General features: G+C 39.5%; 1 protein-coding gene across 1 annotated transcript in view; it reads left to right on the top strand.

Moving 5' to 3' along the window:
- ctnna2 (catenin (cadherin-associated protein), alpha 2) overlaps nucleotides 1-19,622 on the top strand; it is a 1,237,032-nt gene that overhangs the window by 946,916 nt on the left and 270,494 nt on the right. The window lies entirely within an intron of this gene.

Below are 19,622 nucleotides of genomic sequence, written 5' to 3'. Positions count from 1 at the left end.
GCATCGGAGGCTGAGGAGTGACCTTATAGAGGTATATAAAATCATGAGGGGCATGAATAGGATAAACAGACAAAGTATTTTCCCTGGGGTCGGGGAGTCTAGAACTAGAAGGCATAGGTTTAGGGTGAGAGAGGAAAGATATAAAAGAGAACCAAGGGGCAATGTTTTCACATAGAGGGTGGTGCGTGTCTGGAATGAGTTGTTGGAGGAAATGGTGGATGCTAGTACAATTGCAACATTTAAAGGCATCTGGATGGGTATATGAATAGGAAGGGTTTGGAGGGATATGGGCCAGGCGCTGGCAGGTGGGATTAGATTGTGTTGGGATATCTGGTCCGCATGGACGAGTTGGACTGAAGGGTCTGTTTCCGTGCTGTACATCTCTATGACTCTATGTACCACTGAGGCTGTATACAGCGCTGGTCAGACTGCATTTGGAACATTGTGAGCTGTTCTGGGCCCCCTTCGAAGGAAACACATGCTGGTATTCGAGGAGGCCCAGAGGAGGTTTACAAGAATAATTGTAGAGCTTGTCACATGAGAAGTGGTTGAGCACTTTGCTCAATGGAGTTTAGAAGGATGAGGGAGGATTTCAATGAAACTTGCAGAATACTGAGAAGTCTGGATCAAGTCGACATGGAGAAGATGTTTACGCTAGTAGAAGAGACTACCACCCAAGGGCACAGCCTCAGATTGAAGGGATGACCCTTTAGAACTGAAATGAGGAGGTACTTCTTCAGCCAGTGGATGATTAATCTGTGGAACTCATTGCCACAGATGGCTATGGAGACCAAGTCATTGAGTGTATTTAAGGCATTAATAGATGGGGTCTTGATTAGCAATGGGAATCAAGGGTTATCGGGAGAAGGCAGGAGAATTGGTTCAGAAACATATCAGACATGATTGAATGGCGGAGCAGACATGATGGATTGAATGGCCTAATTCTGTTTCTGTATTTTATGATCGTATGGTAATATTGGCCGCATATTACCACATTGTGGAATAGCTGTACTGCATCATTACCTTATTATATAATGATTGCAACACGTGGCAAGGTTAGTGACCTGGCACCTGGTGCAGGGCAGACCGGCATTAAATTGATTCCAACTTGGATCTAACCTTGAGGCCATGAGGGAAAAGTGGGAGGACCCCTTCCCAGAGGCGGCAGGAAGATTGGGGTGAAGATTGGAGTCAACCTGAACTGAAAGTATTATGATCACAGCCAGAAAAGCAAGTGCATATGCAGAGGAAGTTCTTCTTGTAGGCTGTGACACCTGGACTCTGAGGAAATGGAAAACATTTTTTGAAAATGGTCTCACTGGATTCACTAAGTACCTTGATGGCCATATGGTACCTGAGACCTATTAAGAGAGGTGAACCCTGTCTCTACAGGGCCTTCTGTACCATTGAATGAATGTTTTGTGCAAATCTGACAAAGTAAAATATCAGTGACCAGTGAATTGCATTCATATGCAATGTTTGCAAAACATCACGGGGTGTAGAGCAAAGACATTCAAATTCACAGTGATTATGAAGACTACTGGCAGGGCAGCACAGCAGCACTGAGGGGTGTGAGGTGCAACATCTTCTGAATTGAGGGCATAGATGTCAGTAACCAACTGTCTGGAGAGATTAAGTGTTAAGGATTTAGCCTCTGCTGATTTCTTGCCTTATTCGGCCCTCTGGATATCATGGGTTCTGCCTTTCCTCTGGCGAGCGTTGGAATACAGCACATAGCTGCTTAATTGTCGTCAGCAGATTTGGCCCCTGCTCTTCTGCATCCAGGCAGAGAGTGGTGTCGATCCCAATCAAAGTATGGGCACAAGTTGTCACTCTCCATGCCACTTATGCAGTGCCAAAGCTATTCCCCTACAAAATGTCTGAAATCCTTCACCCCGCTAACCCTTACATCAAGCTGGAATGATGGCCTAATGCATCCATTTCTGGCTCTTCACCCACCTGCCTTCAGTTGGAAACTTTCTGAAGGTAAGGGTAACCCACCCAGACCCTTAAAGTTCAAGGTCAGCCTTTGACCAGCTTTTTACAAGCCTATTTTAATTGATTTAATTGATCTCGAGTGGAGGAGAGTGGGACTTGCCAATCACCTCACACCACTACCGCCCAGATGATAATTGTTAATGGTAAGATCAACACCTTGAAATTAACTCATGGTTGTGAAAGGACTTCAGGACACTGGAGCAACCTTGTGATGTTGTTACAGAGTATATCACTGACAATAAATACCACAGTGTGAGTGGAATTAGAACACAATGGAAAAACTGTATACGAGAACACAAAAAGAAACTAGACCAAGCTAACATGAACATGAACACACAAAGAAAATCAATTCATCTTAATGTCACAATAAGGCAGAGCTTGATCTATCTATGATTGCCATGCATAGCAGAATTTAGTAGTAATGCATTATAAATAGTGTTGCTTTGAAGCCTAAGCCTGGAGACGGTCCTTAGCTTTGACTTCACCTCGACTACTTTGTAAAGACCTAACCTCATGGAGTAGCAGCAATCCACACAATAAAAGACCATGTTCCATTTCCATTTTCAGAAGGCCCAGAAAATTTGGCTCCAATTGTCATGAAATAGATAATATTTTCTCCCCAGCATTAACAAATCTCACTTTAATGATGAGTGAAGAAAACATTTATCATTGACTCCAATGCTGACTCAGAACTCAGCTGGTGCAAGTGCTTATAATTAAGTAGCAGTCCCTCAGCAATGCTGCCGCACTTTAATCGGGCTTTTGATCTGTATCATTAGCAAACATCAAAATGAAAAGGATAGCCAGTTATACTGGTGTTATTTATAATATGACAACAACAGTTCCTTATCCAACCCCAAAGGAAATATTACAACCAAGTTGCTTGCCTTTCATTGCTATTGCTTTAATAAGTCTCTTAAAACTACATCAACTTTCCTCCTGGTAATTTAACAGTTAGGAATAATGAGCTGTTGACAATCTGCAACATGAAGTGCAGAAGAGCAAAAGGAATTCTTTTTCTGTATGGATTGAATGGGCAATCCACTTCTAAAATTCAGTTCCTAAAATGCAGTGTGAATAACAAGCACAAGATATTTCAATAACACCTTTCAAACAATAACTGCTACTATAAGAACAAAGAGGACATGGGAACACTATCATCCTGGCTTAAGAACGAGCTCACCATTCCTTCACTGTCTCTGGGAAAATCTGCGGGAACTCTCTACCTGACAGCACCATGAGCACTCCATGGCAGATGGACTGCAATAATTTTACAAATAATATCAAAGTGATCCAAAGCTGGGCAGCTTGATTTTGCAGGAGGTACGCCAGTGATTTTGCCTTGATCAAGGATTGGGAATGTAACTGCAGCAAAAGAAGGAAACAAATAGACTGACTATGTTCCATAAAATATGGAATGGGCTGATAGAAATGGACAGAAACAAGTACCTGGTTCCCTCTGGCAAAGACAAAACTGGAGGATATCATCCACACCAATAACAAACACCATTAGCTTCTATCAACAAGCTTTCTTCACAAGGACAATCGGACAATACAACAAGATACAAACAAGAATAGTCACAGCCATATTACTTGAGAGCTTCAAGGCCAAAACGATTGTCATTTAAATCTATCATTACTAGGACTCCCATCTTCGTAGATAATACCTAGTTTGTTGTGCTACGCATAGAAATATTGGCAGAATACAGATATTATTCTGCTGTCAACACAAGCTAAATTCTAGCAAAAGCTAAATTCTAGATGATGGTTCACCCTCACCTTTTCAAGGATAAATAAATATGGTCAACAAATGTTGGCCTTGCTGGGGACATCGACATTCCATGAATAGTTCAACAAAAAAGATAGTTAAATACAATAGTTATTTAACTCCAACAAGAAAATATTGAAGTATTTCAGTCTTACAAAAGTTGATACATTGGCTGATCCTATACCTCCAGCTTCAATGAGTGGCTCTGCGCTCATTACTTTGCACCATCAATTGTTACGGCTCCATGCACGTAAATCTTTGACCATCATCTGCCGATAATGAAAAATCTTGGAACAAGAGTATTGGCTACAACGTACAAATGACCCCAGAATGATTGCATAAAAATAGCTTCCAGGATGGCAGAAACTTGCTTCAACATTAATCACTGTGGGCAAAGGTATAATGTTTAAGTTGCTGGGCTATTATGTTCTGGATGGCATTAAGCTTCTTGAGTTGCTGCTGCAACTTGAGGCAGGTGGAAAGTATTTTATCACTTTTGCCTTGGTAAATGGTGGGCGGGCTGTGGAAAATCTGGAGATCCTCCCCACCGGGAGCTAAGAAAATTCTTTGCAAGATTCATGAACATAATTGTCCAGGTTAATGCATTAAATTACACCAACCTATAAATGTTCCAACAATGGAACTGAGAGCTGCATATAAAATTGAAAAGAATTCTAAATTAGAAAAACACTGAGTTCAAGTATTTTTAAAATGTGATTCATTGCTAACTTGAGTATGCATCCTAATGTCAGTTGTAAGTCTGAACAGGAATTAAAATATCGATGATTGAAAATTCTCAATGAGAAAAGAACATGAGGAGCTGACAGCACCTTGTTAAATCACAAAAACAAATTATCTGTTTTTCATTCTACCTCAGTTGGCATACTGCAACTGGAAATCAGAGTCTTTACCCATCTGATGATCCAGTATTCTTTATATCAGTCTAATAAGGACAGTCTGTATGGTACATTGAGAACCTTAGATGTGATCTGCAGATGGGATGACAAATATTCAAAAAAGGGAAAGGAGAAAAGGTTTGAATTGTCAGTCAAATAAACCTGTTTGGATGTTCACTATGATGTACTGTTTTAATATAATTATAAATTCCATTAAAGGCCTATGGATGTACATAGTTTTATGATGCTATTATCGCGAGATTGCTGCAAAATGCAGAAATAACCTAGGGAGAATGCTGGCATAGCACAGGAATCTGATACAGTACTGCCCAGGTGGAGCATACTTGAAAAAGATTTGAGAATTTTCTGATGTCATGGGCCAGTGATCAAGCCTGAATCAATGACAAAAGTAACAGGTTGTTCAGTCCTTTATTAAATTCCTCTTTGCTGGGATTATCTCTTGTTGGAGGTAATCATTGTCAGGAACATTTATAATGTCAATGTTACTTGCCACTTGTCAGCCCAAATCTGGATATTGTCCAGTTCTTGCTGCATTTGGACATGTTCTGCTTCAGTATATGAAGAATTGCAAATAGTGCAGCACATTGTGCAATCATCGGCAAAAATCCCCATTACTGTACTTACAATGAAGGAAAGGTAATTGATAAAGCAACTGGACATGATTGGATCTCGAATACTACCCTGAGACATTCCTGCAAAGATATCCTGGTGTTGCGATGACTGACCTTCCACAACCTAAACCATTTTCCTATGTGCCAGGTATGACTCCTATACGTGTTGTGACTACAAAAGCCAGCCAGAAGCTGATATTCTACAATATGTAGTTCACTTTCTGGCACATGGCATTCTTTTACCATCTACAATACCTAATTGCCTGAATGAACAGAATACCAACAATTCTCAATTATTTCATACTGAAGTAAAAGGCAGTTACCTTGACTGATATCCTGGCCAGTATGGCCAAATCTTGTGAATGTATTTTTAAAAAAACTTGAAACGTTAGCTCTGTGTCTCGCTCCACAGATGCTGCCATACTTGCTGAATTTCTCCAGTATTTTCTGGTTTTATTTCATTTTCCTAACATCTGTAATATTTAGAGGCTGCTCAACATTTGCTGAATGTGATCAAAAGAGTGTTAAATAATGAAGTCATGGTAAGAGATTATCTGGGAAAAAGTGATCAAAATGCTGTATGATAAAATTTGACTTTGAATTTGAGAGTGATGCCCATAGTTCTGATTCAAGAGTATTAAATCTAAAGCCAAGTACTTAGTGAAGAGGGATGATCTAGTTGTTTAGAAAATTAAGCATTCATTTCCACCACAAACTTGTGCGTACCATTTACAAAATATGCTGCAGTAACTTACCAAAGCTGCTTTGACAGCAGCTCCCAAACCTACAATCTCAACCATGTAGATGACATGGGCAGTAATCCTCTAAGTTCCCCTCAAAGGGTTTATGGGGCATTTGTATCTTTGAGGTGGATTAACCATGATCTTGTTGAATGGAGCAAATTCAGAGAGACAATGGTCCTTCTGTTCCTATTTATTATATTCTCAAAATCCTCATTAGATTAAATTTTATGTTTCTTTATTGAAGAGACCAGAATTATACATGGGACTCTTGGTGTGATCTTATTAGTTCTGTGCATAAGTGTAGTAAGACTTCTCTACTCTTAATCTTGAGACAAAATTAAATGCCTTCTTAATTGTTTGCTGAATATCATTCTTCTGTGCAAGTGACCTTGACTCAGATGAGAACAAGCTAGAATTAATATAGATGGAGATAAAAAATAACAATGGTCCGGAATTCCTGAACACCATCAAAGACACCATGATAGAAGAAGATGAAATAATGGTCTCCTTTGATGTAATAGCCCTACTCACATCGTTTAACATCAGCTTAGCCAAAGAAACACTGACTGCACTACTGGAAGAACCAAGACACTAACACCAGATGTGCCAACCTCATCAGTAAAGAGAAAATCGTTGAGCTAGTGGACCTGTGCCTTACCACCAACTTTACATTTAATAACAAGATCTACAAACAAATCAATGGAACACCCATGAGATCACTAATATCAGGGCTTCTAGCAGAAGCAGTAATACAGAGACTAGAACAAACAGCCCTCCCACCAATCCAGCCCAAACTTTGGATCCGCTACCTTTGTCAGCACAAATTAGAGGAAACCTACAACACCTCCGACAATTTCCTTAGTAGCATAAAATTCACAAAAGAGGAAGAGAATGACAGCAAACTATGAGATGTCACAGTAGAGTGAAAAGTCAATAGAGAACTTCAAACCAGCATCTACAGGAAAACGAAACACACGGTCCAAATACTTAACTTCAGAAGCAATCATTCCAACACCTACAAACAAAGCCGCATCAGGACATTATTTCAATGAGCTACAACACATTGCAGCATCCAGTAACTATGAAGAGCAGAAGAAAAACACCTGTACAGCGTATTCAAGAAGAATGGATACCCAATAAACACAGTCTACCAATTTCTCAACAACAAACCTAAACAAGCAGAACCCAGAAACTCTAGCCACATTACCTTACATCAAAGACATTTCTGAAATGACTTCCAGACTACTCAGACCTCTTGGTATCATAGAAACCTACAAATGAAGCAACACATTTAAACAGTGACTAATGAACCTAAAAGATCCTATATAAACAACCAGCAAAATAAATGTCATTTACAAAATGCTGAAAATGTGTTGCTGGTTAAAGCACAGCAGGTTAGGCAGCATCTCAGGAATAGGGAATTCGATGTTTCGAGCATAAGCCCTTCATCAGTCATTTACAAAATATCATGCAAGGACTGTAACAAACACTAGTTTGGACAAACAGGCAGAAAACTAGCCATCAAGATACAGGAATGTCAACTAGCCACAAAAAGACATGACCTGCTATCACTAGCATCCTTTCATACAGATGAAGAAGGACACCACTTTGGGACAATACATCGTAGGGCAGTCTAAATAGAGACACGCACAGGAATTCTGAGAAGCATGGTAATCTAACCAGAACTCCATCAATGCACACATTGATTTTAATGCCATCTACAATCCCCTGAGAGAAAGAACCAGAAATGACATCACCAACCCTAAGAAACCAAGACACATAAATAGAAAGCAGGACAAAACACAAGCGCTTCACTGGAGGCTCGCTGATGATGTTACCTGGTATGGTGGCAAAACATCTGAAAACAAGCCTTCCAGCTCAGTGAGTAAATTTACATCAGAAATTCCTTCCCTCAGAGGGTTGTGAATGTTTGGAATTTTCCACAGCAGAAGAATGTGGCTGTTCAGAATTTATGATGTACGAGGACAAATTCAGTAGATACTTGGGTCTAAGAAATTTCAAGATTATGGCAGTCTTACAGGAATAAGGAATTGAGATCAATGATCAGCTATAACATTATTGGTGGACCACCTTGAGAAGCCAAATGGCCTATTCCTACTCATGTTTCTTATGGTCAGAAGTCACTTGACAACAGATTGTAGTCCAACACTTCACTTGATGAAGGAGAAGTGCTCCAAAAGCTTATGATTTCAAATAAACCTGTTGGATTATAACATGACGTTGAGTGACATCCTATCTCATCCAACCCAAGCATGTCCACATCATGGCTACCTTGTTTCTTATGTTCTTAAATCACACCATTGATGGGAAATAAATCACATTCCTTCAGTGTGCCTGGGTCAAATGATGGATGACTATGTCTCATGGCACCTTTACTACATGGACTGCAGTGACCCAGAAATGTGGCTCATCCTCCTCCTCCTCAAGGCTGATTATGAACTATCATTAAATACTGGCTTTGTCAGTGATACCAACCTCCCATGAATGAAAAAAAAGGTTAAATTTACGATCACTACATTAGCTGCCCCGTATACAATGTAACTAATGTGCAGAAATCTGCTGATTGACCTGTACCATGATACTATGCCATGTGACTATAAGTGCAGTAAAATAACGTGAGCCATCCTGCAATAATGTTGCACAGTGTGATTCGTAGTACCATGCTGCTGTGTCATGTTGTATCAAGATTTATTTCACAGTATGTTTCATGTCAGACACTGCTGTGATTTTATGAAACAAACAGCTGCACTAAGAATGGATATTTTTAAAGATGATAAATATAACATAGGAAAGAAATTACACAGTGAAGAAGCTGATACTTCTTAGTCCTTTTATGTAAATAAGCACTCCATGATTATTGTAGCAATAGCATGTGCCCAATGCCACCAAATGTTTACAGCTTTGTTAAAAATGTGAATTTTACTCCTTGCTTGTCACATTCATTGCTCCCAACTATTGTCAATAATTGTCACATTTCCAAAGGCTTAACCCTCTGAGTGCAGCTATGGTTTAATTTTTAGTGCATAGAGGGAGTGGAACAAGCAAGGGTTAGCCCCTAGCCATTTGCTTATGGTTTAATATTCACTTCCGATCTCAAATCTCCTTCTTTTGCTAGCTATAGGGATTCAAAGCAAAGAGCTGATTTTAAACCTTCTGTCAGGTGAAATCAAAACTATGAGAATAGTTATGTGATAGTCAGTAGTAAATCCAAATTCAGGTAAAGCTTGTTTACCCAGAGAGTGTTAGGAATGTGGAACTCACTGTTATATAGAGTACAAGAGGAAAATAGCAGACACTTTCTGGACAAGCAAAATAGATGAGGGATAAAGTCATAGAAAGTTATTCTTATAGTGTTAGAAAATGGTTAAAATTAGCTTTATATGAAGCTTAAACAGCAGCATGCATCTATTAGTCATGTGTCTGTTTCAGGATTGAAAGAGACCATCAATCCATCATGTCTATTTTAGAGCAATTCTGAACAAATCATCTTTTACCTTCACAGCATCTAATTTTGATCTTTTTTAATCCCAAAAAAGAAATAAAGGAAAAATAAGCAAAGAATTGCAGATGCTGGTAATCAGAAACAAAATCAGAAATTACCAGAAAAGCTCAGCAGACCTGGCAGCGTCTGAAGAGAAAGCAGAGTTAACATTTTGGAAGCAGTGAAACCTTTTTCAGAACCTTTAATTCTAGTGCACAACTGGGCTTTAAATTTGATACCAAAGCCAGGAAAGCCAGGAGATCCAGCATTGGTTAATAGTTCTGCCTTTGACAATTAAGAGAATATCGTGATTGAGATGCTTTAATGGTGTTGTGCCTTGGATTTGGTGAATTTAGGAAGAAAGCATGAAAAATCTCATTCATTCTTGCAGGGAGAAAGTCTTCATGAAACTCACCAAAATTGTCATATCTGATTTCTAGTACAATTCAGCCTGGTCTTTCTGTATTCCTGCTCTCAAAACCTCTAAATGTTTAATGCTTCTATTAAATCTTCCTATCATTCTCAGCTCCAGTGCAAAATAGTCCTATTATTTCAAGTCAGTCTGTTCATGTAGTTTATCATGAAACGTACATCACCTGAGTGAAAGTGTAATTTCTCATTCTTGGTATCATCCTGATACCACCCCTGGCTCAACTGATACCAAGCTGTTCAGATATTATGTAACTCCAATATCTTGTCAGTCTCGTTAAATTAGTAAATGAACTCAGAACAGCTGTTCATACCCAAGAAACCAACTTATACATTATGCAAATTCAGCTTGTCAGAAGCCGAAGGGGTGAAGAAATATCTGCTTAAAGAGAATGGAGTTAGGAATAAAATAAAAAGGAAATTTTGAAAAAAGACAATGAATTTAGAAATTATCGCAAGAAATAAGAAAAAATTGAAAGTAAAATAAACAAAGACTTTTGACAGATTAACAAAGAGAAAAAGACAAAATAATGTAGAGGAAATAGAGTAGCACAGAACTGACCATATAAAGAAATAACTGTAAGTATTGTGACAGAATCTTGTTTTAAAAATTTAGTAGCATCGGTTGTGAAGGAATTGTAACGAGATGCTCTTATTTAATGCCTATGAAGAAAAGGCTTCAAACATTTTAGATGTACGTGATTGAATCTCCAGGGAATGTTTCCTTTCACCCACTTCTCACAAAATAACAATTTAACTTCTTCTGTGCTGAATTCTCAGTTTCATATGCCTGGGTCTTACTGAGCAGATCTATCATTATATATCGTTGGCTTAAAGCCAACACATTCATTATTTTGCATCCAGAGAAAACATTGCTCGATTGTTTGCTTTTTCTGTGTGATCTATTTTGTCAATTGAAGAATATTTATTTATACAAGATAAAGAGGTGTCCAGTGCTTGTGCATTCTGCTGTTCTGACTTGAAAAGTCTATTAGAATCCCTACAGTGTGGAAGCAGGCCCTTCAGCCCAAGAAGTCCACACCAACCCTCCAAAGAGTAACCCACCCAGAACCATTCCCCACCCTATATTATGACTAATGCACCTAACCTACACATCCCTGAACATTATGGGAAATTTAGCATTGCCAATTTACCTAACATCTTTGGATTGTGGGAGGAAACCCACACAGATACGGGAGAATGTGCAAATTCCACACAGATAGTCGCCTGAGGCTGGAATCAAACCTGGTTCTCTGGCGCTGTGAGGTAGCAGTGCTAACCACTGAGCCACCATGCCACTCAGTCTGAGTGATTGACACTTCTATGGACTGTAGTAAAAGCAAAATTTTTTAAAAGATATTATAAATGAAAGACTGATCTTTTATAACTTTTACAAACATGTCTTTCTTAATAAAGGTTAATGAGTTTTATACGGAATTATTTTAGATGAATGGCCAAACAAGTGCTTTGCGAACATAGGTTAGCATAAATAACATGGGTATGGCCTTTTATACTTACTTTAAAAATAGCCCCAATACAGACTATGGTTCACAGCACCTTGAAAAAATCACTGAGCCCCTTGAAAATTACCTGGATTTGGAGATGCTTGATGCACTGATGGAGACCTGACCTACATCAACCCACACCCTTATCTTGTATCCTCATCGCAACTGGCTTTCCTGCCTATTTTTGCACCAACAGAAGTTTTGGATACATTACATCCTGTCCTTTCCTCCAAGTCATGAAGATAGTTAATAAACAACTGAGCCCTGAGAACTGATCTATGCTGTACTCCATTGGTTAGATCGTTCTACCTTGAAAGAGACCCAAAATCCTGCCTGTCTAACTTGTAAATGTTACCCAAACCTTAATCCATGCTAATACATTATCCCCAAGACCAGGAATTCTACCTTCTACCTTTAATGTGGCATTTTATTGAATGCCTTTTGGAAATCCAAGTGCACCATATCTGTTGGCTCCTTTTATCAACTCAGCTTGTTGTATTCTCATGAGACTCTAGCAAGTTTATCAAACATGAATATCCTTTCATAAAGCCAGAGTTTTCCCAATTACACATTAGGTTAACTTTACCACAGCTTCCTACTTTCTCTCTGTTAAAAGTGTCCTCCATCACAAAGACTGATACAAAATATTGATTTAAATTATCTGTCGTTTGTCCAGTTCCAAATTATTAATTCTGCAGCTGCAACCTCCAAGGGTCCTATTTCATGCCAGTTTACTTTCATTATCAATTTTCTCCCTCTTTATTGGATTTTACATCATCTACTGCTGGTTCCTAAAACAAAATCTAAATCCTCTGGCCTACCACTAGTCCTCTGGCTTGGCCAGTATCAATGGGTGGCAGCTGTAAAGGGAAAGGGCAGTATTGGCTACATTGGGCTCAGTCAAAGGGCTGAAGGAGGGTACTGTAAGAGTTAAAGAGTGAACATTTCTAAAATAAAAGCAGTGAAATTCTCCAAATAAGCCTTTTGTACCATAAAGGCTGAGGTCAACTGAACCCTCCAGAAAAGCTTGGGAGCCATGAAGAATAAACTGTTTAGGTAACTCAAGGGGTGTAAGGATAAACAAATAAGGGATACAGGGAAAGTTACCTGTCAGGATACAGAATTAGCTGGCCTATAGAAGACAGAGGGTGGTAGTAGATGGAAAGTACTCAGCCTGGAGCTCGGTGACCAGTGGTGTTCTGCAGGGATCTGTTCTCGGACCTCTACGCTTTGTGATTTTTATGAATGACTTGGATGAGGAAGTGGAAGGATGGGTTAGTAAGTTTGCTACTGACATGAAGGTTGGAGGATTTGTGGACAATGTGGAGGTTTGCAATGGGACATTGACAGGATGAAGAATTGGACTGAGAAGTGGCAGGTAGAGTTCAACCTGGAAAAGTGTGAAGTGATTCATTTTGGAAGGTCGAATTTGAATGCAGTTTGCAGGGTTAAAAAAAGGATTCTTGGCAGTGTGGAGGAACAGAGGGGACCACATCCATAGATTCCCCAAAGTTGCCACCCAAGTTGATCGAGTTGTTAAGAAGGCATATGATGTGTTAGCTTTCATTAGCAGGGGAATTAAGCTTAAGAGCCACAAAGTTATACTGCAGCTCTGTAGAGTCCTGATTAGACCACATTTGGAATATTTTGTTCAGTTCTGGTTGCTTCATTGTAGGAAGGATGTGGAAGCTTTAGGAAGGGTGCAGACTAGAGGGCATGTCTTTTGAGGACACGTTGAGGGAGCTAGGGTTTTTCCCATTGGAGGAAAGAAGGACAAGAGGTGATTCAATAAGGTGTACAAGATGATAAGAGGCATAGATAGAGTGGATAACTGGAGATGTTTTTCCAGGGCAGAAATGGCTATCATGAGGGGGCACAATTTTAAGGTGATTGGAGGAAGGTTTAGGGGAGATATCAGAGGTGGGTTCTTTACAGAGAGAGTTGGGTGTGTGGAATGCATTGCCAGTATGCCGGTGGTGATAGCGTCAGATACATTAGGAACATTTAAACAACTCTTCGATAGGCACATTTATGATAGTAAATTGAAGGATATGTAGGTTATAGAGTATGGTGCTGGAAAAGCACAGCATGCCAGGCAGCATCTGAGGAGCAAGAGAATTGATGTTTCGGGCAACATCCCTCTCAACTTTGAGCTCCAGCAAGTGCAGTCCTCACTTTCTCCAGGTATGTATATTAGTCTGATCTTAGAGTAGGATAAAAGGTTGGCACAACATTGAGGGCCGAATGGCCTGTACTGCACAGTGCTGTATTGTTCTATGTTCTATAAGGGTTGAAACAAACACTACCAGGGACAGAACCAGGTGAGAAGCTCTGCAAGAGTGAGTACAAGATATGTGCCTAAGACTAAAGGGATCTGTTTTTCATGTGGTTATGTACAGACAAGATTGGAATTCAAATAATCATCTGTGCAGATGAATATTAGTACATTAAAAAAAGGTTTATTGTAATTGACAAAGTTTTCTTCTCGCTATACTATGATAGATATTCCTTATATACGCTGAATTGGAAACCTGGACTCAAGACTCCTGTGATCCATCGTTCAGGACAAGGGTGAGAGGGCTTTATGCAGACTAAAACAATTGAAACCAAATTGTGGACAACTGAGATGGGCCTTTTAAACAGCCTGCCTTCGCACTCAGCACCCTATTGTAACTACCTCTGATTTGTGTCTGGTGGCAGTGGTCTCAACTTTACTGCACATCTACTTCCCCACCCCACTCCACCCAACCCTGCAATATCCTCACCCCTCCTTTCTCATAACTTCCATATGTTGGTTTCTCTAGGCTGGATGTTTCCCAACTTCAACGACCAGCCGACGGAATGAAAAACTGGTTATTGCACGCAGCGGATACCGCAACCATAGATTGCGGTGGTTCATGGAATCCCAACCCAACTGCTTGTTCTGTGGTGCTGTGGAGTCCTTGTATATCTGGGGTGTGGGCATTTGCATTCCATTTTAAGTTTTCTAGAGAACCTTCTCCTCCGCTTTTGGCTGCAGTTCAGTTCCATGCTCCTGATCTTTGGGCACCCGATGCGAAGGGGGTAGAGTAGGTCAGAGGATCTCCTCATGGGTCTGCTCCTGGGCTTGGCCAAACTGGTCATAAACAGGTCCAGGCAGTGGGCCCTGGAAGGGGTCATTATGGCCGATTGCCTGCCCCTCTTCCATGGTGACGTTTGAGCCCAGGTGTCCCTGGAGAAGGAGCACGTGGTGTCTACCGACACCCTTGAGATGGGTACTGAAGGGAGTGAAGTGTTTTACTTCACCCTCCAACTCTATTTTGATTTAATCCCTGCCCTTTGCTTCATTTTTTTGATCACACAGCATTCCCTTTGTTGAGAAGGGCATTGCTTGTCATTGGCCACTCAAGTGTTTCCTTTCTTCCTGGTGTGGAAAATGAATAAAGATTTGTACACTTGTTGTTCTTCACTAAAAAAAAATAAAAATAGAACAATGAAAAGCTGGTTATAAAAGCTGAAAAACAAGCATTGTTCAATACAACTCCCCTGTCCTCTTAATGCATTAAGAATTCACCATTATTGATTGTTTCTTTCACATGTAGCATATTACTGAGACAACATGAGAGAATCACAATACTATATCTGATAATTAGCAGTGAACCTAGTGTTAAATTAAACCTCCATCATTATATAATTAGTTTTAATCCTGTTGGCCAGGCTTCAGCTGCAGATTTTAGGAGAGCTAAATTTATAAAAATGATCCAATTTCAAGTACATTCGATAGATGTCTGCTACTTCCACCCTTCCATTCCCATTCATCCAGAATGTGGTATGTACAGAATCAATGAGTAATCACAAACTCGCCCAGAGAGTAAACTCAGCAGGTCTGACAGCATCTGTGGAGAGAGAAACAGAGTTAATGATTTGAGCCTAGTATGACTCTTCTTCAAGCTCTTCATTTGCAATGAATAATAACAATAATTTGTGTCAGTAAGCTTTAAATGCCCAGTCATCCATTATGACTCTGTAAAAAGTCGCTTTTACTACAGTTTTGCAATATTGTCAATATCCTGATATTTAATGTCACAATGGTAGTAACGACACTGTTCTTCAAGTACTGTGTATAAATTGGTATTATTTAAAGCCATTTTCAAACAATGACTTTCTCAAACAGTATGTCCCAGTGGTTAAAGAAAGGGCCTAAACAAAGCAAAAACATTTTAGTTGACTTGAAGTATGTGGAGGATAATCTATCAAAACCAAATCCATTCAAGTCAAATGATGTGAAGGTGTTGGTGTTGGACTAGGGTGGATAAGGTCAGAAGTCAGACAATACCAGGGTGTAGTCCAACAGGTATGTTTGCAATCACAAGCTTTTGGAGCACTTCTCCTTGGTCAGGTGAAGTGAAAATGAAGCACACAGGCAGAGAATTTATAGGCAGGGAGATCAATCAATAGAGAGATCAAAAGATCACACAAATGGTGCAAGTGGAGTGTCAACAAGCTGAATAATAGGTCACTGCAGGTGATCAAGAGTGTCAGGCAGTGTGAGTAAAGTGTCAACAGCTGAGTTACAAGTGAAGGGATGACCTATAATCTGATTAAATAACGCATAGAGATATTACAAAAAAAGTAAGGTGGTGCTGGAGACAAACTAAATGACTTGAATAACATAATAGGTATAAGAGTCGCATGCTGATTGTCTAATCAAAGTAAATTTAGATTACCTATAGTGTGGAAACAGGCCCTTCAACCGACACTGACCCTCCAAAGAGTAACCCACTTCCTCCAACTAATGCACCTAACACTACAGACAATTTAGCGCAGCCAATTCACCTGCCCTGCACATCTTTGGACTGTGGGAGGAAATCAGGGCATCCAGAGGAAACCCATGCACACACAGGTAGAATGTTCAAACTCCACACAAACAGTCACTCGAGGCCAGAATTGAACCTGGGACCCTGGTGTTGTGAGGCAGCAGTGCTAACCACTGAACCACCGTGCCACCCAAAAGTAATTAATCCAAAACTGGAAAAACTGATTAAGGTTGGGAGATCGTAACAATTTTGATGGTGTTATAACAGGACAGTACGGAAGATTTTACTGATACAGAACAAGTTGGTGAGGTCAGATGTAGCTCGACATGAACCCAAATCAAGGTTGAGGTCGTCTTCATGGTAAGGAACTTGGCTATCAGTTTCTGCTCGGCGATTCTACGTTATTGTGTATCTTGAAGGCCACTTCGGATGAATGTGGACAGTAAAAACTAACGCAGAAATTGCTGGAAAAAGCTCACCAGGTCTGGTAGCATCTGTGGGTTAACATTTCGGTTTCAGTGACTTCTTCAGAACTTGTGTTCTGAGGAAAGGTCACTAGACTCACAGTAGTTTTAAAAAACAGCCATAAGAGTAACTTAGAGTTTTCTGGAAAAGGAAATGCGCTGTAATTATAGCAGTAATATCCATAGCTTTTTCAGACTTATTGGAAGGCCATTAAGGAATATGCAAAGCACTATTGAATATTGCATACTCAGTACATGGCACAGCAGGTAAATGACTATTTTAGACCTATCTACAATTCTATAGATAATGTTTATGTTCTAGGTGAAAGAGTATTTTACATTAAATAGCATTGTTAATGTTAAAATGGATCATAATGTCATCTTGGATAGATTATGAAAGCTTAACTTTGATTGACTTCCAGGAGCAGATAATATCTACAAATGTGATTAAAGAGATGGGACAAGTGTCCTCTGAGTCCTTTTTCTATCTCTTCAATAGTTGAATACTGGAACCTGGTGGAGATCTCTAAAAGCCAGCTAACGTAGTTCCTGCTTTCAAAAAAGGTGGGCAAGTCAGAAGGAAGGAACTACCAGTCTATTAGCTGGAAATCCATTTTTGGGAGGCTGTTGGGAGGGATGAAAAGAGATACCTTTTCTTATCTCTGGAGAAATGAAAGTGCAATTGGAAATTATTTAACAAAATATGTTCTGCAAACAGGTGTGGTATACTGTTTTGTGAGGATATCAGTAAGGTCATAGATAAGGGAAATCCAATAGATACTTGAACTCTGGGAAGGTCTTTGATTAGGTATCCCACTCACGTGAGACTGCTTCGCAAAATTGGAAATTTAAAATGCTAATTTAGGATGCTAATTGCACATTCAAAATTTGTATATGTAATAGATGTGATTCAGTTTGGAAACTTATAACTTGTATACATCTCCAGGGATTCATTCTCGGCCTGGTACTTTCTGTATTCTTTATTAGTGACAAGTGAATGATAATCTGGACTAGACTTTAACTGGGGCTGACATCGCATCATGTAGATGGTTAATGCCATGAGAGACATACCTTTGAGGCCTGTTGTGGTGCTTTTTTTTTCATTGTTCATGTGATCAAGGTTATACAGAAAGGTGTTAGGTTGCAGTCTCTCAGACCTTTAGGCCAAGGGTAACGCAGGATGACAAGGCTTGAGATTTTTGAAAACAACAATGATTACATTCTGGCAACTTGCACTTATTTATCACCTCTTAGTGTTCCAAAGCATTTGTTCATATGATCTCTGGCTTGGCCAGCATTATTACCAATCCCAAAAGGCAGTTAAGAGTCAACAATATTGCTGTGAGTCTTGAGTGACATACAGTCCAGACCAGGTAAGGATAGCAGTTTACCTCCCTAAAGGACATTAGTGAACCAGATGGATTTTTCCATCAATCAAACAATCATTAGATTTTTAGTTACAGATTTTTATTGAATTCAAATTCCATCATCTGCCAAGGTTTCAAATTCAGTCCCCCGAATACTACCTGGGTCTCCAGACGAACAGTCGAGTTATAATAACACTTGACCATCAACTCCCTATTGTGGCACAGAAGGCCTAAGTTCAAGTCCCATGTGCTTCAGTGGTGTGTAAAAACTCATCTGATCAGGTTAATTAAAAACTATCTAGAAATGATTCTGTTCATATGATCTGCTGAACTACTTTTGATTGTCTGATCTAAAATGGACTTGTTTTTGAAGAACTGGCACTGATTGAGGTGTTGTATTTTATGAATCACTTTTGGAATATTAAGGACAATGGCAGTATTTCTACACAAAAATGAGAAATGTGATATAGTCACAGGATGTATTGAAGCCCACAGATGATATGACAGTGGGAAGAAAAGAGAATATCAACCGTCATAGCATTTGGGATTCAATCGAAGGTTCGATGAAGCAGCTAGTCTTTTCTGGCCTGTCAATTTTGTATGATCATATTTAAATATGAATCTATATTAACCCATTGATTTTCTTGAATACAGGTTAATGGAATATATATGTGTGGATGTGTCTATTTCTAGAAGGAGGTGCATGATTAGCTGATGATGTACCAAAACCAAAGCACTAGATCTTAGTGGAGCCTGAGATGCTGTTTCAATGCCACTCAGTGAGTGAGCACCTTTCACATCCCATGATTTTCCTGACTTGGAAATATATTCTCTCACATTATATGGAGGTGGATTTCCAGTGTTTTATAAAGTTGCAACCATTCAGCAATGACAGTCTGGCATTCTGGACAGTTTGTATCATGATTATACAGAAAGGTGTTAGGTTGCAGTCTCTCAGACCTATAGGCCAAGGGTAACGCAGGATGACAAGGCTTGAGATTTTTGAAAACAACAATGAATTACATTCTGGCAACTTGCATTTATTTATCACCTCTTAGTATTCCAAAGCACACCACAAGAGCAGCATCAAATAAAATTTAACACTCAACCATATGAGATATAAGGACTAGGTGAGGACTGCAGATGCTAGAGATCATAGTCGAAGAGTGCAGACCTGAAAAAACACAACCAGTCAGACAGCATCAGAGGAGCAGGAGAGTTGACATTTCGAGCATAAGATTTCCAGCATCTGCAGTTCTCACTTTCTCCTAATATCTTGTATGGCTGAGTGTTAAATTTTGTTTGATGCTGCTTTTGTGGTGTGCTTTTGATTACTAAAAGGTGATAAATAAGTGCAAGTTGTCAGAATGCAATTCATTTTTGTTTTAAAAAATCTCAAGCCTTGTCATCCAGCGTTACCTTGCCTATAGATCTGAGAGACTGCAACCTAACACCTTTCTATGTAGCACTCTGATAATAAGCTTATGTTCGAAATGTCGACTTTCCTGCTCCTCAGATGCTA

Source organism: Hemiscyllium ocellatum, chromosome 1 (genome assembly GCF_020745735.1).
Source record: "Hemiscyllium ocellatum isolate sHemOce1 chromosome 1, sHemOce1.pat.X.cur, whole genome shotgun sequence".
In the NCBI taxonomy this organism is placed as follows: Eukaryota; Metazoa; Chordata; class Chondrichthyes; order Orectolobiformes; family Hemiscylliidae; genus Hemiscyllium; species Hemiscyllium ocellatum.
This window is presented reverse-complemented; position numbering and strand designations above follow the sequence as displayed.